Source organism: Peromyscus maniculatus, chromosome X (assembly GCF_049852395.1).
Source record: "Peromyscus maniculatus bairdii isolate BWxNUB_F1_BW_parent chromosome X, HU_Pman_BW_mat_3.1, whole genome shotgun sequence".
Lineage (NCBI taxonomy): Eukaryota > Metazoa > Chordata > Mammalia > Rodentia > Cricetidae > Peromyscus > Peromyscus maniculatus.
Window position 1 is genome coordinate 92,133,923 of NC_134875.1, and position 23,699 is coordinate 92,157,621.

A 23,699-nucleotide genomic window follows, 5' to 3' on the forward strand; every position below is an offset into this window, starting at 1 on the left:
AGTTCTTTGCTGTACATATCAACAGTATGGGAAGCGGACACCCTAAGCAATGGCTGTCTTTCATCTTTGGTTTGGATGTTCATTATGGCCCACAAGTGAAATCAGACTTTTACAGATAGTTGCTGATTGGAATTTCCAGATGATGCTATCTAGCCTAGTCTTGCATTAAATAGAATGATCTCATTTCTGTTTAGGAGAGAATTAATTCAGCTGCTTTTCCAAGGCACCACAGAAAAATTTTCAAAGCCCAGATTAAAATGTGTGTGTGCGTGAATGAGTGTATGATAAAAATTGAGTGCGTATTTTTTTCCTATATAATAGGTATTGGTTTGTTTTGTGCTTAGCAAGGGATGGCTTTACCATACACCCTTATCAACATCTGTTCTATGTGAAGCAATATATAACTTGGAGTCCTGGTTTAAAACTTGTCTGATTTGAATAGTACCTCCAGAAGTTTCTGTGGTTTTTACTTTGTGCCATAATGTAATTTGCCAGTGAGTGATTGTCTAAATTCTCTCACCTGGCTTGTTTCTTGAAAGGGCTGTCTCATTCAGGCAGTTCAGTTGCTTCACGTTCCTTGGCTGTTGGAGCAACAATTGGTACTGCTAAAAACCTAGACGATTTGCTAGCCAACTCTCAGGATCAGGACTATTAGGGCTACAGTCGAAAATAAAACCGACACTGCTCAGGATTAATGTGTATAGGTATATATAAGGATTTAGAGACCATGCAGGTCCTCAACTACAGCTTTCCATTTAATGATGTAGTGATGTTCCAGAACCTTTAGAACAGTGGTTCTCACTCTGTGTGTCATGGCCCTTTGGGGTGGGGGGTGAACAACCAATTCACAGGGGATTGCCTAAGACCATCAGAAAACACAGATATTTACATTACAATTCTTTGTTTGTTTTTTTTTTTTTTTTTTTTGAGACAGGGTTTCTCTAGTTTTGGTGTCAGTCCTGGATCTCGCTCTGTAGACCAGGCTGGCCTTGAACTCATAGAGATCCACCTGGCTCTGATTCCTGATTGCTGAGATTAAAGGTGTGCGCCACCACCGCCCGGCTACATTACAGTTCTTAACAGTAGCAAAGTTAGAGTTAGGAAGTAGCCATGAAAATATTTTTGTGGTTGAGAACTACTGTTTTAGACAGACCCATTGAAGACTTTCAAGTAAAACAAATTCTTTTGTAGTAGTATAGTGAAGCAGTTCTCTTTGGGACCCCAGTAGACTATTAAAATACTGAAGATGCCAAAGAGTATATTTTTATATGAATTCATTTTATTTTAAATTAAAACTGAGGTGCTAAAATATCAATCCATTTATGAGTAATAATAAGTATATTAAATAAAAATATAATAAATTTTTTAAATTCTGGGTGTTGGCACACGCCTTTAATCCTGGCACTCAGCAGGCAGAGGCAGGTGTATCTCTGTTAGATTAAGGTTATTCTGATATCTATGTAGTAGGTTCCAGGCCTGCCAGTGCTACATAGTGAGACCCTATCTCAATAAGAGCCCATTTTTGTGAAAAAATAACTTTGTATTCCAAATGAAAATAATTTTTTTAATTTTAATTTTACAATACTATTCAGTTCTACATAACAGCCACAGATTCCCTTGTTCTCCCCCTTCCTGCCCCCCTCCCCTTCCCCCCAGCCCACCCCCCCGTTCCCACCTCTTCCAGAGCAAGGCCTCCCCCGAGGACTGAGATCAACCTGGTAGACTCAGTCCAGGCAGGTCCAGTCCCCTCCTCCCAGATTGAGCCAAGCGTCCCTGCATAATTCCCAGGTTTCAAACAGCCAACTCATGCAATGAGCACAGGACCTAGTCCCACTGCCTAGATGCCTCCCAAACTGATCAAGCCAATCAACTGTCTCACCTATTCAGAGGGCCTGATCCAGTTGGGGGCCCCTCAGCCTTTGGTTCATAGTTCATGTGCTTCCATTCGTTTGGCTATTTGTCCCTGTGCTTTATCCAACCTTGGTTTCAACAATTCTCGCTCATATAATCTAATCAATACATTGTTATTGTTTTATTTTTTTTTAATTTTCTTTCTTACCTGTCTTTGAAGATAGTTGAATTCTCATACCTTCTTCAGCATCTCATCTATTGTAATTTGCTATTTTTGGTTTGTAAAGAAAATTTTGTTTCACACAGAAATGTAGTTGAGGAAGGAATAAGCATGTTTTACTAGGTCTTTCTCTTAACTGGAGGCATTCATTTGTTTTGTTACTATACCAAAGTAGTTTTTTTTTTAAAGTGTGTTGGGACGGGGGTGGGTGGGTGGGGGGGGCAAGGGGGGGAGTAGCTTTCATATGTGTTCATATAGGCATGTACACTTGTGTCCATGTGTGCCAAAGTGTGTGTGTGGGTAGGTCAGAGGTCATTATTGGGTATATTCTTCATTAGCTTCTTAACCTTATTTTCTAGAGAACAGGGTCTCTCAGTGAACTTGGAACTCACTGATTTAGCTAACGTGACTGAGCAGCAAGCCCTAGGAATCCTTCTGTGTTCACCTCCTCACTGCTAGGATTACAGGCACATGCCTCTCTGCCCAGATTTTTTACGTGGGTGCTAGAGATCAAACTTGGGTCTAAGCTAGCCACTCTGCCAAGGTAGTTTCCTTTGTTGTTGTTGTTTTTGCCAAGGTAGTTTGTTAAAGGTTACTTTACAACATTGGGTATGAAATCATGTCCTGGATCTTTTTATGTTTCTTATAGTCCATTGATATCCATTGCTCTGTCTTAAACCTTGAATGGATCCTTTATCTATCTATGCATGATTTTTAATATGGAATGGTTGTTTAGAAAATATTGGTTAAGTGACTTATACATGTTTTCCATATGTTGGTACATCTTATAATTCAGTTTTTGTAAATCACATTTTTAATCAGCCTCATTATAATATTGGGACCCTATTGAGCCTAAGGTAGTAGATATTAATATTCCAATGAAAATACATTGAAAACTGGAGTTTTATTATTGGTAACATACTTGCAGTTGATTTTTCTTGAAGTAACAGGCTCAGTTGGTCCATTTTTGAGGAAATGTCTTCTAGGTACTTAGGTCTTAATAACCATATTTGTCTATCTCTTTCAGGTAAAAATGGATTTTGTTGAACAGAGTAGTTAGCCTAGTTCCCAACTCAGACAGTTGTACAAGTGTTTTTCTTGGAAATAACTACTGTGTTATTGCACATGATAATAAAAGAATACGTATAGTTGAACTTCATAATAAGATTCTGCTCTCTGAATGTATGGTATTGCTAAATGAGCCTAGCTTACTTATGTATTAGGTATTGTGAGTGTGCAATGGTAAGGAATATAAAAGCTAATAGTGTAATTTGTAGCCACTGCTTTTATTAATGCCCACATAGCAGGCATTTTATTGTACACATCGATCTTGCACCATCAATGCAATTGCAAACTCAATGAAAAAGACTAACATTCAGGAAAAGAGTTACAACTTTTTATTTGTGGGTTCTAGGAGCTTCACTTTCAGCTCTAGCAATTTTTCCTAAAGAAATGTATCTTTGGGACTATGTGGGTTAAGAGCACTTATTTTGCCAACATGAGGGCCTGAGTTCCAATTTCCAGACCCAATATAAAAGTCACACATAGTGTCATGCATACTTGTAACTCTAGCACTGCATGAGGCAGAGACAGGAGGATCACTAGGACTCACTTGCTGCCTATCTTAGCTCTGGGCTTAGTGAGAGACCCTGTCTCAAAGGATTAAGGTAAGAAGTGATAGAGCAGAACATCCAACCTCATCCTCCAGCCTCCATGCATGTATGGGAGCATGTGCCCATACACAGACAAGTATATACTACACTCCCACACAATAAATTTTAGAAAGGAGAAAAATAACATTTATATGCAAGAATATATGGATGAGTAATTGCTTATAATAGTGAGAATTGGATGTTACTTACATATCCGAGAATAAATTATTGCTAAATAAATTATGGCATATCAACAGAATAGTATAATGTACAGCCACCTGAAGCAGTGTTTTATGAGATTAAAGACACAGGACAGCGATAATGGGAAAATAAGGAAGCAAATTATTGTATAAGGGATGCTTCAACTATGTGATAAAAATACTATGTACCTATAGCCATGTGTGTGAAATAAATTTTTAAAAATTAGAATATTAATAGTGATTGTCTTCACTAATAAGAATATGGGTTGCTTTAATTTTCATCTTTATATTTGTGTTATTGCTATAATTATATATTCTGTTTTAAAAAGGGAAGATTTGGGTTGCAATTTAAATATATATATTTTAACATTTACAATATAGTAAACTTTACTGTAGCAAATTTCATTGTAAAATTCACTGTAGCATATTGTATAGTGTATTGCCAAATGGAAAAAATTGTGTTACTGTGAGGACTTTTATTTTAATTTTGTTTGCTGGTATACTAAATCGGCTGCCTGTTCCAGAATTGTGTACATGAAAGTGAGTGGCTTCTTTACATTTCAAAATTGGCAGTAATTGATTTGAATACAAAATGAAATTATCAGGTCAGTTCCCCCAAAGAATATTGAAGAAAATATATCTCAATATTTTCATTGGAGCTTCATAGCAAGAGATTTTATGCTCTGTTTGGGAAAGAGAACTGACTTTCATCTTCAACTCATTCCTTGCTTTCAGTGGATCATAAGGGCATACAGAACCTCAAAAGTTTAAGGAGTCATTCTAGCACTCACTTATCATGTTCACCACTCCTGCTTTCTAGAAATTACCTCAGGTCTTAAATCAGATGTGCATCCATTTCAGCTTACCCACATCTATAGTAGTTTGTGCTTTTACAGAGTCTAGCACATGTATAGATAGATTTGTGTACTTACCACTGTTAATCAAAATACAAAACAGTTCAATCACAAACAGTATCATTTCACTCTCCTTTCAACTTCGAAATTTGTTCTGATCACTACGGATTTGTCTTTTGGGGACTGTCAAATGGATCCATAGAGAATGCAACCTTTGAGACTGTCTTGTTACAGAGGACTCTCCTTTTATTGCCTAATATTACTCCCCTTTGAGTGTGTGTATTTGTTTGACTCATTTAAGGATGGTTTATGTTGTTTCCAGTTGGAGACAATTATGGAATCAGGTGCTATAACATTTGCATACAGATTTTATATGAGCATTTCTCCAGAATAAGTATCCAGGAACAGTATTGGTGACCCATAGAGTTATTGTATGTTTGAAATTTTTAAGCATTACCAAACTATTTTTCAGAATGATATTATTTTGCATCCCTATATATATACACACCATTTACTTAGCATCATTGTTAGTACACGGTATTTGTTTTAAATTTGAACTATAGGCAGGAGTGACATGTCTTTGTGCTTTTAATATCTGTTTCCCTGGTGTCTGGTGATACTGAAATCTTTTCATGCATTTACTTGCTTTCTGTCTTAGTTACTTTTCTATTGCCATGACAAACATCATGACCAAGGCACTTAAAAGAAAGCATTTAATGTGGAGGCTCATGGTTCCAGAGGGTTAGAGGCCATGACTATCATAGTTGGGAGCATGCCAGCAGGCATGGCATGGCACTGGAACAATAGCTGAGAATTTACATCTAATCCGCAAGCATGAGGCTGAGAGAGAACTAACTAGGAATGGCCTGATCTTTTGAAACTTAAACCCACCCCTAGTGACATACCTCCTCCAACAAGGCCACACCGTCTAATCCTTCCCAAACAGTTCCTCCAACTGGGGACCAAGCATTCAAATATATGAGCCTATTGGGTTGTTCTCATTCAAACCACCATGCCGTCCTAAAAAAATTTTTTTTTTGTATACTGTCTCAAGTATTTTTCTTTGAACCCATTTATTTGGATTTTTTGCTTTTTATTGTTGAGTTTTGAGAGTTTTTCATATATTCTAAATACAATTTCTTTATTATATATATGATTTGTAAATGTTTCCCCCAAGTCTGTAGCTTGCATTGGTCTCTTTAAAAGTATTTTTAGCCAGATGTAGTGGCACATGCCTTTAATACCAGCACTTGGGCAGCAGGCGCAGTTGGATCTCTGTGAATTTGATGCCACATATATTCACATAGTGAATTTAAGGATGGCCAGAGCTACGTAGTGAAGCCCTGTCTCAAAAAAACAAATTTTAGATTGTTATTATTGTCTGGATGGATGCACATGCCTTGTGTGGAGATCACAAGACAACTTCCTGGAATAGGTTCTCTCCTTTGCCTTTACATAGGTTCTGAGAATCTACGTCAAGGTTAGACTTGTTTGGTGGGGCAGCAAATGCTTTATCTGATGAACCATCTCACTGGTTCTTTGTCGTGGTAGCTTAAGAGAATCTTTCACAGAGTGAAGCTTTTAAATTATGGTCAAATCCAATAAATCAGTATTTTTGTTTTATACATTGTACTTTGACTCTCAAGATGAAAAATTCAAATTTTTAAAAATTTTTTTAAACATACAGTCTCCATACAACATCTGTCTTGAGTTAGTTTTCATATGAGACTTAGGACAGGCTTTATTTTATTCCTTTGGCCTGTGTCTGACCAACTGATTACTTATAAGGTTGTCCTTCCTCCATTGAATTGCTTGTGCAAACTTGCATGGGGCTACTTCTAGACTTTTTCCTCTTCTATTGATCTTTGTGTTTATCCATTTGCCAATACCACACTCGTGATTACTGTGACTTTACATGTAGTATGAGTACTCTGTTTTGTAGATGTAACCAACTGTCTTATTAAATAAGAAACACAGAGCCAATACAGAGCAATAGCTAAGAGCTAAAAAGCTTACCCTTCACTGTCGCTGTTGTCTTACCACTCCGAAGAGACCCACTTCCTGTGTGTTTGTGCTTTTTATTGACATTGTGTTCTGCCTTCTCATTGGTTATAAACCCAACCACATGACCTCCTCATCACTGCACATCTGTACAGACCTCCAGGTCTGCTATGGTTGGTATTGAGATTAAAGGCGTGTGTCTCCATGCTGGCTGTATCCGTCTAGCTCTGCCTCCCAAGAGCTGGGATTAAAGGCGTGCACCACCACTGCCCAGCTTCTGCTAAGGCTTGCTATTAGCTCTGACCCCCAGGCAACTTCATTTATTAACATACAAATCACATTTTAGTACAAATAAAATATCACCGTTCATTTCAAAATTGCTTTAGCCATTCTAGTCCTTTTGCATTTCTGTGAAAGTTCTGAAATGAACTTGTCTTCATCATCAAAATAATACTGCTAGGTGGTGGTGATTGTAGTTGTTGTTGATGTCCATGTTATTTTGGGGAGAATTGACATTTTTATGCTGAGACTTCCAGTCTGTGAGCACTATCTTTTCATTTGCTTTAGCCTTCTTTGAGCTCTTCAGTTAACATTTTGTGCTTTTCAGTCCATAGGTCTTGTATTTGTTTTGCTGGATTGACACTTAAGTAGTCATTTTGGTAGGAGATTATTATGCTTTAAATGATGTTTTCACTTGTATTCCCTGGTAAGTAGAAATAAAATTGTGTATTTATTTGCTCTAGTGTTTCTATAATTTAGAAAGTTATGTGTAGGCTGTGGGTTATTACCTAGCACATGACTCCTTGTCATATATTCAGTGAACTTTTTTTCTAAACAGAAACTTGTTAAGTAAATCATTCAATCCTCACCAGAGTATGTTTATACACACACGCATATGCACGCACCCACGCACCCACCCACTAGCACGCATGCTTTAAATTTCATAAATCTATGTACTGGTCCAAATATTTGACCTCATAATACTGCCAAATTTTTAAGAGTACCAGCTAATATGTGTGCTGTCACTTTTGTAAAAGTTCATACGTTAATATGAATGTGTAACTTAGAGAGGTTTCTAAAAAATATTTAACAAATAGCAAAAAATACACCTGAATGATGAAAGTTGTAGGTGATTTTTTTTAATTTTCACATTGTTTTTTCTACTTAAATATTTTATAATGGGCATGTGTAATTTTTATTAAAATATACAGTTGCCTTAAAAGGAAGCATAAGAGGGTGAAGTTTTATACTGTCTTACTAATGAGTGAAGAAATTAAGTGTTTGCATCCTAGAAATCTTGATACTGCCCCAGGCATTTCAGTTTTCTAAAAATGTATAGATACCAAAGGACTATGTTAAAAGATAATCGAACATTTTAAAAACTTTTTGTTAGGTCTTGGAGAATTTTGTAGACTGTGTTTTGACTGTATTCCTCCTCCTTCATCCACCTCGCCCCAGGTGAGGTGCCTCAGTGTAGTAGATAGCTTATCAGTCTTAGAATGGAACTTTTTTCTGGAATCTACAAATGTCTTTCTTCAAAAATACAAAATAAATTATCTGTAGGCATGGACAAAGAGAGCAATAAACCCTTACATATTATCAATGGAAACCAGTAACTGATGGTTATAGTGATCAACCAGCCAGCCATTTTCTTAAGGTGACTTAGCAAGTTATTGACGATGAAGTCATGGAACATTTTTTAAGAACACTACATAACAGGATTTTTCTTCGCACTTTCTTTTTTCTTTATTTTGTTTTGAGACAGGGTGTCACTGTGTAGCTCTGGCTGGCCTGGTTTGTGTTTGTTTTTTTTTTAAAGATTTATTTATTATGTATAGTGTTCTGCCTGCATGTATGCCTACACACCAGAAGAGTGCACCAGATCACATTACGGATGGTTGTGAGCCACCATGTGGTTGCTGGGAATTGAACTCAGGACCTCTGGAAGAGCAGCCAGTGCTCTGAACCTCTGAGCCATCTCTCCATCCCCTGGCCCAGTTCTTACTATGTGGACCAAGCTGATTTTGAACTCACAGAGATCCATCTGCCTCTATCTCCCAAGTGGCAGGATTAAAGATGAGCGTCTCCATACCTGGTAACTTGAGCATTTCTTTTGTATCATATATTTGCTTATCTATTACAGACAAAGATGGTAGGTCTTCACCATGGCTGCATGTTGAATCACCTGAGCAGGTGTTTTGTTTCCTTTTGTTTTATTTTATTTTTAGAGTATCTCATGACTTACCTTTATCTGGAATGTTACTAGAATTTATGGGGCAAATTCTCCCATGTGATTACTGAAACTTACAAAAGAATATGTTGATGAATTCTAATATAATGTAAAACAATCATTGAATTTTTTAATGTGATTTCCATGAGTTATATATGAGAATATTAAAATAAAAGATTTGTTTTCATGCTTATAACAAGTTAACTATATACTTTTAAAAGAGAAGAGAATTTTTTTTAAATTTGTTTTCTGAGACAGGGTTTCTCCATGTAGTTTTGGTGTCTATCCTGAATCTTGCTTTGTAGACCCGGCTGGACTCGAATTCACAGAGATCCTCCTGGCTCTGCCTCCCAAGTGCTGGGATTAAAGGCACGCACTTCACGCCTGGCCAAGAAGAGAATTTTTAAAATGAGTTCTTTTGTGTCCAGAAATAATTATATGAAAGCAGAATTCCATTACATCTTTTTCATAGTTACACATTTTTAGGGGAAAATTTACCATCCTTATAATGTCTTCTGGTGTATTGCTGACACTTGACAAACAATAGGTAATTAGCATTGTTCAATCTTGTCAGTTTTGTGTTGTATGATTTATAAATCTAAGTGAGGCACATTTGTATATAGAAAGTCATGTTTCCCATATTTCTGTATTTTTTCAAGAACTTACACATAATGGTGTCAACATGATCAGATTGTGCATATACTCAAGAGGTAAGGTCTTTTCAACCTCTTAAGGGGGTCCTAAGATCTGCAGTCCTGTCCCCACCCTCCCAGCTTTGTGAACAATTCACTGTAATCTTTTCTTAATCTGGCTTCCGCTTATGATCTGTAGGAAATATCTAGTTTTGCGCAGGCCCAGCACTCCCTAAGTAGGGCCCCAAAGTTAAAATGGGGCAGTTTGGAGACTGGATTTTGTATTGTCTAGTGTTTCTCTTAGGAATCGCATAAGTAGTAAGGCTTTAAAACTTTTTCAGTATCTAGGAACTTGAATGAAAATGTATGACTTTCCATCTTTTGAAATGTTTTGATTTCCTTCAGGGTTCCTATGAGAACTTTGAAAATCTTGTAAGTTCATCTCTAGGAGTTGGCAGGATCGTTAATCTGCATCCTCCTGCCTAAATGTTGTTATTGATTCTTACTATGCCTGACTATAAGCAAGAGAAAAATTATTTTAAGAAGAGGGGATTTCACTATGTTCATAATTGTATATTACACAATATATATGTAAATGCTGTTTTTTTATGCTGTTCCTAATTACAAGATTCTTGTAAGATATACATAGTAATACCATCCAGTACTTTCCAACTTGTGATAACAGATCCCACATTGGGTGTTAGGAATATAGGTTAGGTTATAATATGTTGCCCTTACATATTTCCTTTCCCTCAATTTCCAGTGCTTTAATTCAATTCATGACCTCTCAGTCTTCAGTTTATCTCATTTACTTGGTCTGCCCTCTTTTTTTTGTGTGTGATTGACAGAAGATTTATTTATGCAAGAATAGAGTCACCCTTGCCAAACTTAATAGGACATCTTTAAAGTTTGGTTCACTTTTCCTTCCTGGATAAGTCTTTCGTTTCTGTCCCTGTCTGTTTTGAAAATATAGTACCAGAAGATGAGGGGCCCAAATGCCGCCACAGCCTCTAAAAGTGAGTTCTTTGGAGTGGGTCTGAAACTAGGATAAACATTTGTTGATTTTGCATAGGTCCAACGAATCAAGGCAGGGTCAACGATGTGCGATGTGCGTTTGGGGTCGTTGTACTGAAGCAGATATTCCCGTTTAAGCTGGGCCCTTAAGCTCAAGCGCTCGACCTGCGCCTTTCGGGTCTCCGGAGACACGTCATACTCGGCGGGGTCGAGGGTACTGGGGAGAGTGGCCAGGGGTGCAGGCTTATACTTGGAACCCGACATCTTGGCGACCGGCGCACTTGGTCTGCCCTCTTATCAGTCAATTATCCTTACTGTTTCCTACTTTAAAATCCACCTGCATTTGCTCATTTCTTATATACTAAATTCTATAGCGTTGCATTAGACCAATGAGGCAGCCTCTCTACCTTCTCCAGCTTCACCATCCTTTCTTAAAATTCACACATGCTCTACTACAGCCTCACCTGTATCATCTCTGCCTAAAACAGCACCACCACCACCCCCCACACCCCTCAGCACCCCCCACCTCCCCACCCCCGCACCACAGCAGTGCCTACTTGGCAATGCCTACTTCCACCTCCAGTGGTTCATCTCTGGAAAGCTTTCCTCAGTACTCTCAGGCAAAGTGTCTTATTACATCCTGTACATTCTCCTAAGCTGTTGCACATGTGTTTATGCTGGTTCTTACTGCCAGGTTATTGTCTCTCTTCCTCACAGGCTACGTACGCTACACCATGTAGTGTTGTGTTTAGCTTCATGTTACTTGTGAAAAGCAGAGTTACTAGGGAAATGGGAAGAGATGTAGGATGTACATACTTGAGCAAGGGAATACTTTTTGGAACTTTCAGAAAAATCTGAATTTATATTCAGTGGGGGAGATAATTCTAATTAACGACTTTCCAGCCACTGGACAATGTTTCCTAGGATGTCATCTTTAATCGCTCTTGCTATCTCAGTATCAGTTGCTTTAGGAGTCTTTAATTAGTTAAACTCACTCTTCTGTTATACACATACATAGTGCATGTTTTATTCTCACCTTCAATTTTTAATTTGTATTTCTTGCTTGCTACTTGGAAGAAATGCTGATCTTTTATTTAGTAGCATTCTTTGTATGCCCTGAGCAGCGACTAGGAACCTGGCTTCTTAACATCAAAGGTTCTTCAGAGTCCTGTTTATGTACTTTCTCTTAATTAGCAGCTATATATTTGTCCTGTTAGTATCACATCTAAATAACCAGAACATTTTAAGAAAGCCTTAGCGTCATGCTTTCTGTATGCATATTTGTTTACTTTTGTGTATTCACTTCCTTAGCCTTGGTATGCACAAAGTGCAGTCTTCCAGAAAGAAGAGTGATGAGACCTGGTTAGCTTTGCCTCTTGTCATAGTTGTTATGTTTATTGATCATTTGTACTCACTGAAACTGGTGAGAGGTTGAGAGAACTCAGTATAAGTAGGAAAGTGGCTTATGATAGAATATGAAATCCAGACTTACAGAAGAATCCTTAGGAAAGTTTATCTCACCTAGTCTTCTTAGCAGTTAGAACCTATCCTCTTTCTTCCAAACATAACTGTAGCTAGAGTTTTCCTGCCTGGCCCACAGTCAGGACAAATCTTTGTCACCCGCCAGTCCCACAGCTGCTCAGACCCAACCAAGTAAACACAGACACTTATTTTTCTTACAAACTGTATGGCTGTGGCAGGCTTCTTTCTAACTGTTCTTATATCTTAAATTAGTCCATTTCTATAAATCTATACCTTGCCACGTGGCTCGTGGCTTACCGGTACTTTGCACCTTCCTTATCCTGGAGGCTGCTGCAGGCTGTCTCCTTCTGCCTTCCGGTTCTTTAATTTCTCCTGTTAGTCCTGCCTATACTTCGTGCCTAGCCATGGCCAATCAGGTTTTATTTATTGACCAATCAGAGCAACTTGACATACAGACCATCCCCCAGCATAGCCAAGTGCAAACCATCTCAGACACCTGCACTCAGGCCCATGGTCCTAATCATCCTCTATGTGGACCTGCTGGGGAAAGCCACGAGGACCCCGAGAACGGGCTCCCACAGGACATACAGAACATCCCACAGCACATAACTAGTGATTATGGTGCACCTAATGAACTGGCAGAAGATTTAGGGCAACAGCTAAGGGTTCCCTATAAGAACTGTGCAGCCTTGATTTCAGGGAATCTATCTTCACCATACACCTTCAAAATGGTTGTTTTCCCATTCCCCATATTAAATATGTTGACGCAATAGTGGTGCAGAGTCTCATTTCTGTTTTGAAGTTATTAGAAGCAACTATAGGAATGCTAGAACAAAGGACATGAGTTTAGATGACTTTTTGGTTGGACCATCACTGTAGTTGGTAAAACAGCTAGACTTTTTTTGCTTCTGCTCTCCCTTTATCAGGTAGAGTGGAAGTGGAGTACAATGTATAGGACATGAACTCTTGCAAAAGACTTAGCAAATAGATCAGAAACCCTCTAAGTCACACACTGGGGAAAGCTTTGAGTAACCTCTGCCTCTTTTGCCAGCTGTCTCTCCTTTCAAAATCCCATAACACCCTCTCACCACCAGCTCCATCCACTGTTTCTGTTGGCATAACTTTTGTGTTTGCTTTGAAGATCAAAGTTGTTTTATCATAGTGAATTGCCAAGAACATGTCTCCTTGACATGAGACCCCTGAAATGCCTGTTAAAGTGTCAAAAACTCAGTGCCACTGACTCAGTTTTATATGGCATTGCATTTACTAAAAGTGTCTGAATTTCTGTATTTGCAAACACATGGACTGTAAGAGCCATTGTTTTGAAAACCAATGTTAAATTTGGTTCTTTTGATAATCTATCAAATGTTTTCAGGCCATTCTCATGATGTCTGATCTCTATCATGACTTGACATTTTTTTTAATAAGAAAAGATGGGATATTTGAGGGGAAAACTCTCGAAAGTTAGAATTTGCTAACAATAAAGTCAATATGTGTATTATTTGGAAGTTTGGGAACACTTTCTGCTTGCTGAGCTTCTTATATGGCACCTATTTTATCTAATTGTTGACTATCTAATGAAAAATTTGCTTGAAGCCAAATTTTGAATTTCATAATGCGAATATATTTGTAAAATAGTTCTAAGCAACCTTTCTTTTTTCTTCAAATTGAGGAGCCAAATTCCTAGGAAAGACTATATAAGAGCCTTAAAACAATCTGATAATGCTTGCTACACACATTTTTAAAAGTTAGGAATAATTACTTTTCTTCTAAAGTAGACAATCAAAATAAGCAGTTTGAAGGGAAAGATTTGTTGTGTCTTCTAAAGAAGTACTGTACCTTGGGCTACAAAAATCACGTTAGTGATGGTTAGTTAGTGACTGAAAGCAAATCAATACAGTAGAATAAAATGCAGTTCCACATAACAGCATGTTTGTTTGGCTAGCACTAAACATGAAAATGCTTAGTTTTTTAGTTTTAGAACAGTGGCACTGGAATTGGTTTTCCTTTAAATTAAAATACATTATTGACAGAATCATCCATTATCTTTGTTTCTCATTGATCAAGTTAGGAAGAGGGCTAGTCATGTCTTGTTACTACTTTTTTAGGGACAGTTGGGGAAAATGTCATGAGACTCTCCAGACGTTGCCTTCATTCTCCTCTTCAGGTCTTCCACTGCCAGTGCCCTGTGTCCTTTCAGGATATGTGTGCATTGTTGCTCATTCTGAATGTTGTCAGGACTTTTACTATAAAACAGCAGTGAGGTGAATTCAGTGAGAAACCTTACCATGTGCAGGTTTTTTTCCCTTCCTTCTGTTAATCTTTAAACAGTCCCTACATTCAGGGGGAAAAATCTGTTAAAGACCCCAGATTGCAAAAGCAGTGCCACTTCTGAGAGCTTTGGGGCAATCCTCTGATATGTAATTGCTTTTACATCAGTCATAAGAGAGAGGCAAGAATGCGCTTTCCTTGAACTTAACAGTTTGGGCAATTTTCTATAATCCAGTAAATACAAATTGTAGCTTGATTATTCATCTACGTCTGTCAAGCAAATTTTAATGGATGAATGAATGAGTCAAATCTATGCATGGAAATATACAAATGTGCAAAATCTGGGTCTAATTACCAGGCTGCTGAATTTACACAAGGTCAGGTAAACAAGGCACCAGTGTAATGATTATTAATTGTTAATAATGCCTTTGGGAAAACATTCACATTTTCCTTCTGAATACCTAACAGTTTGCCTTTCTAGTCATTTTAAACTCTCAAAATGTTAGCTGGTCTGAAAAAACAGAAACATTTTTGCCCTACTTTTATCCTTTCCCTCTAATTGCTTACTAATTCTTTTTGAAATAACAGGTAAAATGTAATACATTTTTCAGCTCTCTATTGGAAATCACAGTTTAATGTGACGGTGAGAGAATTAAGCGAGGTAGTATACTCACACAGAAGAATGAAATAGCTGCTATCTTTTGTCTCCACTGAAGGGAAGAGCATGTGTAACCCCCCCCCCCCCCCCCACACACACACACACACCACTTTTCAAAACCTAGTTGGCATTCTACAACACAAACCTAAGGTGGTGATAAAGGAAAGGAAATCAGAGCGGCTCCCCCCACCATTTACCATAGTAAGCCAACATTTGATTCTGTCTTGATATTCTATAAAATGAATGTTGGAAAAAGAATAATATCGATGAGTAGTTTCCCATGGAAATGTCCAAGGGCTGAAATAATTGAGGGAGTACTTGCTGAGGTTTTTCTTAGTTCAGTAACTCTTGATCACTGCAGTTTGTAGCTGTGCTATCATTAAGGGCTCTCTGTGTCTGGAAGGATACCCCCCTTCCCAGCTTTAATCCAAAAGTCATAAATTGTAGAACTAACATGTCATCTGCAGGTCACCCATGCGAAAACACTGTATCTAGAGAAATCTATCTTGCTGCCAGTGTGCTTTGGAAATCTTTGAATATTTTGCATTAATGGAATTGCTGCAATCTCTTGCTGGGCTGTCTTCTCATCTTCCACATTCAGAAGTTTTCTTCTATGGTTAATCTAAAACCGTTCTCTCTGTTCTAGGCCTCGATTTCTGCTGCACACCTGTATTGAGTGTTATATTTGTGTATTTTCCTTCCTTTATGCTTTTAAACAGAGGTCTGTAAGTAGCACACATTAATTTTTCTGGTGCTCTGTGTTATTTACTTATGGTTGCCTTTTGTGGGTTAGATTATGCTGGATATTAATTAAACTGATTTGGGTAATTTTTGGATGTTAGATTTGTAGATAGCATCCTATACTATTTGATATACCACTCTGAGACTATGACAAAAACTTTTTGTGTCCTTTGAGAGCTGTTGTGGTTTAATTATATCTCTATGGAACTAGCAGAGATATTTATTATGATTTTGAGACATTGCCTTATCTGTCTGTTCTCCCCCACACTTTCCTTTGCAACACTGTCAAATAATTGTTCCTTTCATCAGACCTTGTTTGGTTTTCACTGCCAGAATTGTCCTGTCCTTTTGCCATCTCTTTAAATTATCCTCAGCCTTAAAGACCCAAGCAAGGCCTTCCCAGCACAGTGGCCCATATCTATAACTCCACATTCAGAAGGTTGAAATAGGAAGGTTGACATGAATTGGAGGCTAGGCTCGGCCACAAGGTAAATTCCAGTCCAATCTGGGCTACAGTGTGAATGAGACTGACTTAAAGAAGAAGGGAGAGGGAGAGGGAGAGAGAGACTGAAGGCTATCTAACTTCTGGGAAGCTTTTTATACATCATACTCACAGAAAGTTATTTTGTTTGCTGAATTCCTGAAGGCTGAATATATCATGTCTTCATCTATTTCTTTAATATTGTCTATCAGTGTATATTTTATTTGACCAATCATTTTATTTGCTATAACATTGTGGCTTCTGGAAAGTGTAAGAAAAAAGAATGAATAGTTTTGAGCTGTCATTCAAATACTTTCTTAACACTATCATATGCACAGTTTCATTTAACTCTTGTAGTACTCCTTTAAGGTGGTGTCTTATAAATAAGAAATTTTAACCTTATAGGAAGAAACTCAGTGGCTGTTAAAAGGATAATTTGTAGACCTGGAATGTAATTTTGGTCCTTTCTGATTCAAAGCCAAATCCCTTATATACTTCTCAAAAAACTTGTTCCACAAAGACAAAACAGACATGCAATAATTGATTGAATTTGTGACTGGATGTCTGAATTGATTCTTTTTTTTTTAATCCATTTACTATAGGTGTTGTGAATTAGCAATAAAATAATCAAAGCCTTAGTAAGGTCCCACTATATTCTCAGAGAGGACTAGAACATCAGAGATTGGCAGTTGTGTTCCAACCCTAAGACTGTGCTGGAAACAAATTTAAACAAATTTGTCTGTTTAAAAATTTTTTTTCTCTTATTGATCCTGGTTTTTATTGGTATTGTTAAATGTCACTTTTCTTGCTGTTTACATTTCATTTTAATAAAGTAAATCTCATTGTCATAGCAAGAGTAATCTGTGTTGCTATCAGCGAACTAATAAAATGTTAGTTTCAGAATAATAAATATTCTAGAGTGTGTACGAAGTGTAAGGAGCGTTTTTCCATCACTCTTAAAGGCTTGCTTCAGGACTAAATCTGGATGCTCACTAAAAAGCCGTGTTCTTACTGACATCAATTTGGAACCTAGTGCTGCATTGTCAATTTGTCTGTAGGATAAGGAAAAGCTGACATTATATCTTACAGAAAATAGAGTTACTATTTACATGTTCTGTGAAAATAGTGAATTTCATGGGCTGTATTTGTTCTCAAATAATAATTATAAAGATTAAGAAGAAAGATTGTCTCACCTGAGAATGAAAAGAATTTCACTTTGATGATCACAGCAATGTTACTGAGCTATGGGGATCTGAGGTTTCTTACCAAATTCTCTGCATATTGATAAGTTCAGCCTATTTCTCAAACATTTACTAATGCTATAATGCATTTTCTGTATCTTCCATCTGAATTTTTTACTATTATTGATTGAGGATTCAATTGAGAAATGTGTTTAGAACCCTGCTTTCTGTGGTAATCACAGAAGTCAGTGGGAAGACAAGAAAATTGTATTGAAAGAAATTGTGTGCGTTTGTGTTTTGTGTTTCAGCATAGATTATCTCTGCCAAACTAATAGCTGTCATTTTGTTCTTGTTATATTAGTGGCCTGTAGCTTGCTGCTACTTCTTTTGCCTTCGTTATGCTCCTGACCACTGGCTATTACCATCAGCAAGAAGACCTTTTTAATTGAATATCTAAGTTTGCATGATTCTATCTGAGTGTCACTGGAATTTGATCCATTTCAAATTAGAGAGTCCTTAGTTATGACCTCTCACCCCAACATAATAGCCCTTTAACATTCGGAGACTTTAAAACTTGACTTCTGTTTAGAATTTCATAGCATGCCCATCCTGGGAGGGGGGAATGGAAAATGTATACGCTGAGCCTATAGGACTTCCTGTGGTGCTTATTAATCCTTTATGGATCATTTGAAATGTTTCTAGTTTATTTAAGCTTTGCTGCTTGTATCAGATTGTTCCTATGAAAAAAGAAAAAGTGATCATGCTTTGAATTTTTAAAAATGATCTCACTTTCAAGCAAAAGCACTTTTATGCTCCATTAAAGTTGAATTTGCCAAACTCTTACATCGCATTAACACAAGCTTTACTGGATAGGTAAACGTGTTGTTCAAAGACTGACTTGAACTTTACCAAACTGCATATTAAGATTTTTTTCTTTATGCTTCTTATTTCTTAAGTTATTTTAAAATAGACTTGGTAAAATAGGTTTTTCCAAAAATGCTACTTCAATGATAAAATAATTTTTGTCTGACTTAAAGTATGTGATATAATTTGTTAGATAATCATTTGCATATGACTAAAAGAAAAATACTTTGAGCAGTTAACATAACGTTTTCATAGTTTATATAGCATCAGTCTCAGCAAACTAAATTTTATTTCTTTAATTTGTACACGTGGCTTAATAATTTGTGACAATTAAACATTTTTTACTCAGGTTTATCATACATCTTTGAAAGCTTGGCATTTTTTAGTATTTGAGTAGGTTATTAGGCAATAAAATGACTGCTATTTCCTCATTTTCAAGTTAGTGGGTATTTTTAATAAGTACAGGAGATCTTTGTGTAGGTTTGTAAATTGTGTTTATTTCATGAAGAGTTTCACCTTACAAATAGTCTTTGACTGTGCTCCTTGGTACCCTGAGTTCTTCAGAGTTCTAGTGTGATTTGCCCCATGCACCCTGCCTACCTTGTTGTTTCTCTTTAGCCTTGAGCTTTACTGTGTTCTCAGAATGACTGTGCTAGTTTCGACTTGAAATGTCTTTCTGTTTTTTAAATACACAAAACCTTTACAATGTATGGGATTTGATTTTTATAAAAAATACACATGCATGGTCCTTTTTTTTTTTTTTTAGTAAAGAAGTGATTTACTTCAACATTTGTAGTGAACTTGAAAGTTGTTTTAATGGTAACAAAAATATAATTTAATATCAAGCTAAATCTTTTTCAGCTCTCTTAGATTCTACTTTTTTTTAGTGTTGAGAGTCACTGGGGTTTTTATTAACAAGGAAAGTACATTTTCAAGAAATTACTTCTTTAAGGCAAACAACAAATTATAAACACAGAGGGAAAAGGGAACCTTTTATCTGCCTTGTGAAGGAAAAAATCTAAGCAGTTACGTGAAAGACTTAGTAAGTTATTTTAACATTCAGCTTTTCATTTCTAGTGATCGATGGAACCTTGTTAGTAAGAAACTGTATTAACTTTGACATCTAATGTAAAAATCTGCACTGAATTTATTTTTCACTAATTCACTTTCTTCTTGTCTCCTAGTGTTTCCATGACCTTTCAGAAATGTGTAGTTCCATATTTTGTGCTACACAAAAGCTACCCCTTAGGTTGCATTGAATAACGCAAAGTTGAATTATGAGCATAATGGCTGTTTTCTGTGGCATTTCCAGTTGAAGCTTACTTTTTCTTTGCTACGTTCATAAGTGAAGTGTTTTTAATGTTGTTCATGTTAGGGAAAAGGTTAAATAATGCTGGGCAAATGAGAAGACTTGTCTTTGTTGTTCAGTAGAAAGGTGTGTTCTTGTATTTTCACCCCTCTGTCAGCATAGAGAAGGTGCTAGATTGTTCTGGAGCTTTCAGACAGAATTTAACATCAAAAGTGCTTCATTAACTGCCCAGGTAGTGAGAAGATTCTTGTGTCATTATATATTGAAACAAAAAAAATCATTCCAGAATTTGAAAATTGGGAGATAATATGATTTCCCAAAGCCATAATCTTTGAGAAGCTCTAAGAAGAGGCAAGAGAGCAATAATTTGAGTTCTCTGTTTCTAGCAGGAAGCCTAAATAACCCACAGGAAACTGAATAATGGAGACTGAAAAAAAAACTTATAATAGCATCATCTTTCTAAAGATACAATGCTACTTAAGCTTTGCCTTTCATTGTCCAACAGGCCATATATGTTGGTTAAATATTCAATATTAATGTAATCATCACTGAGTTTTGTTATGAAGGGACATAGAGAAGGTAGTGACATTGTTTTCCATTTTCTGAGTAATAAGCATCACATTATAATTCGTAGATTACTTACCACTAGGCAACTTGATTAAAGTGCACACATATACATGCACACCTTAGAGAAGACCAATATATCCTATGGTGTATTTCATTGGGAAAGAAGATGAATTTGTGTATGTGGGAATTATACTTGTTTCCACATGCATTTGAAGGCAACCTGGGACAGTGGTCTTGCTCATTATTATTATCCCATAAATGAGCCAGGGAATATTTTTGGGAATATACCCAGAGACTCACAGAGAGAAGAGTGTGCCCAAAGCCCAGGGGCACTGATACAGTAAGTAAGGTGAGCCTCATAAACTGGCCCTTCCTCTGCCTTTCAATTGTTTTGCTTTTTTTTTTTTAACTTGCCTCCTGCAAGGAGGGTTGGGCATAGTGAAGGAAGGCACTGATGGCTTTGGAGCTCTTACCTCTCTTAGCCTGGAGGAAGCTAGAGGATTGGCCATCTGAATTACTTTTACTATCATGGATCTTAATTCTGTTTAAAATTTTAAAAAGCCCATTTTTTTCCAGCCCTTGTAGTGTCTCAGACACTCTTCTAGAATATAGAAGCTCAAAGCTCAATGAACCCATCAGAGTCTAAGAAGCTCGCTGGTGATTTCCTTTGTTTTCTTCTCCATCTTCAACCTTTTGAACCTCTTCCTCTTGAAGTCATTTTCAACTTGTACTCCAGGTTTCAAAGATAGAATGATAAAATGAGTCCACCCCCAAATGCAACAATTGAAGTGTTTTAATATAGACCTCAAATACTGTTTTGTCTTAGTTGACATTCATTTGGTGAAAGAAATTCATATAGATATGTTAGTAATACAACCTTTTAGGGAGGATCACTTAATTAAATTTCTTTTTTACATGCAGAGACCAGAAAAAGGGCATCAAAGCCCCTAGAATTGAAGTTATAGCCTGTTGTGAGCTGCCTTTTGGGGGTTCTGGGGATTGAACCTGTGTCCTCTGGGAGAATAACCAGTGTTCTTCATTGCTAAGCTATCTTTCTAGCCCATGCCTGTTTACATGACTCTAAGTATAGCAGTAAAATGTAGAGCCCTATTTCATACTGATGAGTAAAATGACTTGGCTGTTCTGTGTTTGTGTCAGGTTTGGGGCCAATTAATAGTATCTTAGTCATCCCCAAAGAATTAATAAAATCCATCTTGTTCTAAGTGGTTTTTCTTCCTTGATGATAGCTTGAAGTCCAGCATGGGGAAATGTAAATCTCTCTGCTGGCTTCTAATGTACAAGGCCTTCTGAGAGTGTTCCTAGGGAAGAAGGGTTGATTAGGTAGAGACTTCTCTGTTCTTAGGAAATTAGTGGCCTACTCCAGTCCCATTTTCTGCTTTCCTGGGGGAACACTTGGTGACAGTACTTAGAGAATAAAGTCAAATTCTTTAGTTTTATTATATAAAACATCAGATGAGAAGCTAAAGAGAATCCTGTTCAAGAAGCATTTCCTGAGCTTTAGAGTCAAATCAGAATTGGGCAGTGGGTTAACAAATGAACTGTCATGTCTAAAACCATCTCAGCATCCAACTCAAGTATGCTAGCTTTGCTCCAGATGAGTGAAACATGAGGAGATTCAGAGGCTAGTTACACCGTTCTGAGCAATGAAGGAGATAAACCAAATTATTTTTCTTTGAATGTGTTTCAGTTACATATGAAATCCTAAAATGGAAGATGGAAGATTTATACTTCTTCCAACTTAGAAATAGTCAGCCCCGAGAATGTAAATTAAAATTCTTTTTAAGCATGAGTTTTGAGAGTAGTAGCATATTGCACACAATGTCAGGATGTAGCAGCTGAGCTTGATGGATGATATTTATGTTCTTATACATAACACTTTTTACCTGTCATTCTAGCCCTCTTCCATAACCTTGTTTCTGTGTGTCACAGCTTGAGAGAGTGTGCCAAGTAGTTTGATTTATGATTACTAAGCCTTATTTATATGAACACAGGCTTAGTCATCACAGACAAACTTGGAAAAACTTCATGAAACAGATTACTAAGTACCCCACCCAGAGAGCCCGATTCAACATCTAGAGTAAGGCTGTAAAATTGGCATCTCTAACAAATGTATGCTTCTGTGCTCTGATCTGCATATTGAGGCACACTGCTCTACACCTTCATTCCATTGTCGTATCATATAGAGTAGTTTTACTAACCTAAAAAATCTTTGCTTCACCTATTTGAAAACACTTTGAAAGAGTGTTTGGAAATGAAAACTTCAATAACAAGAAACTCTGACTTAATAATGGTGGGATAATGAGATTGTTTTGTACCTGGCATGATGGTGTATGTCTGTAATTTCAGCACTTGGTAGACTGATGCAGGAGGATGACAAATTGGAGGCCAGCCTGAGCTACGTATTGAGTTCCAGAACAGCCTGGGGTGCTGTGACAAAATAACAATATGCTGTAAAATTGGAGAATTTTTGCCCTAAGCAGACCTTCACCTTCTAGTCTGTTCTAGTACTTTTCTCTGTGAAAGAAGAGTGTGAATTCCTCCAACTGAGACCACTCCTTTGCCACATTATATTGTTTTGTGATGTTTTCAGACTGAACTAAGAGGCATGATTGAATAACAAAGCTGAATCTGAATTTATATTCAACCCATATTAGGGATAGTAGCTCTTTAGAGGACTGAATCTCCAAATATAAAAGGAACCATTTTAGTATTTAGTTAGCCATTTAATATCCTTAAACTGAATTCAGCAGCAAAAGTTTTAGGCACTTGGAGACAAAGACCCTTATAGGCTCTGTGATGATCTTAATCAAATTACCTTTTGTCAGCTGCAGAGCCCCATCCTTCTGTGATTGAACTCTTGGGTCTCTTGTGAAATTGCCTGGAGGGGCACCCCAGTGGCAATGGTGTCAAGCTGTCAAAGAGCTAACCATCATAATATGAACAAGAAATATATTTTTAAGATTGGAAGGGAAGAAAAAAAGCATTACTTGTAGATTGCTGTAAACTTGGAAAAGCCAGTGAAATTTATCATAAAAGACAAAAAGTATATATTAAGAATACTAGTTATAAAATTAATTTCAGATCAGTAGCTTTCGAGCTATACAAATAATAACCACTTAGAAAGTATAGTAAAAGAAATTTCATGTATACAAATGGCTAAAAATTATGAAATGCCAAAGAATATTTTTAAATGTTGAATGTGAAGAAAACTTTAAAATGCTGTAGTAGGACTTAAAAGAAGACTTTAGAAAAAATTAAAAATGCATTTTTGTTTGGAACTGTTAGCATCTTATAAGTTTATCTATTAAATATTATTTTATAAGTTTACCTATTAAAGATTCATCAGTTTTTTAAAACATTACATAGGAATTTAGGATAGTTGTTTTTTTCCCCATGAGTACTTAATGATTTAAATAGAATTGCTATAAAATGATTCAGAAATAGATTCAAAAATGAAACTAATAAGTAAT

The 23,699-nt window shown here is 36.8% G+C and overlaps 1 protein-coding gene and 1 pseudogene across 1 annotated transcript in view; one reads left to right on the plus strand and one right to left on the minus strand.

Moving 5' to 3' along the window:
- Pola1 (DNA polymerase alpha 1, catalytic subunit) overlaps nucleotides 1–23,699 on the plus strand; it is a 332,579-nt gene that overhangs the window by 180,204 nt on the left and 128,676 nt on the right. The gene's annotated exons all lie outside the window — the stretch shown is intronic.
- On the minus strand, nucleotides 10,466–10,929 carry LOC102910173 (NADH dehydrogenase [ubiquinone] 1 beta subcomplex subunit 4 pseudogene; annotated as a pseudogene).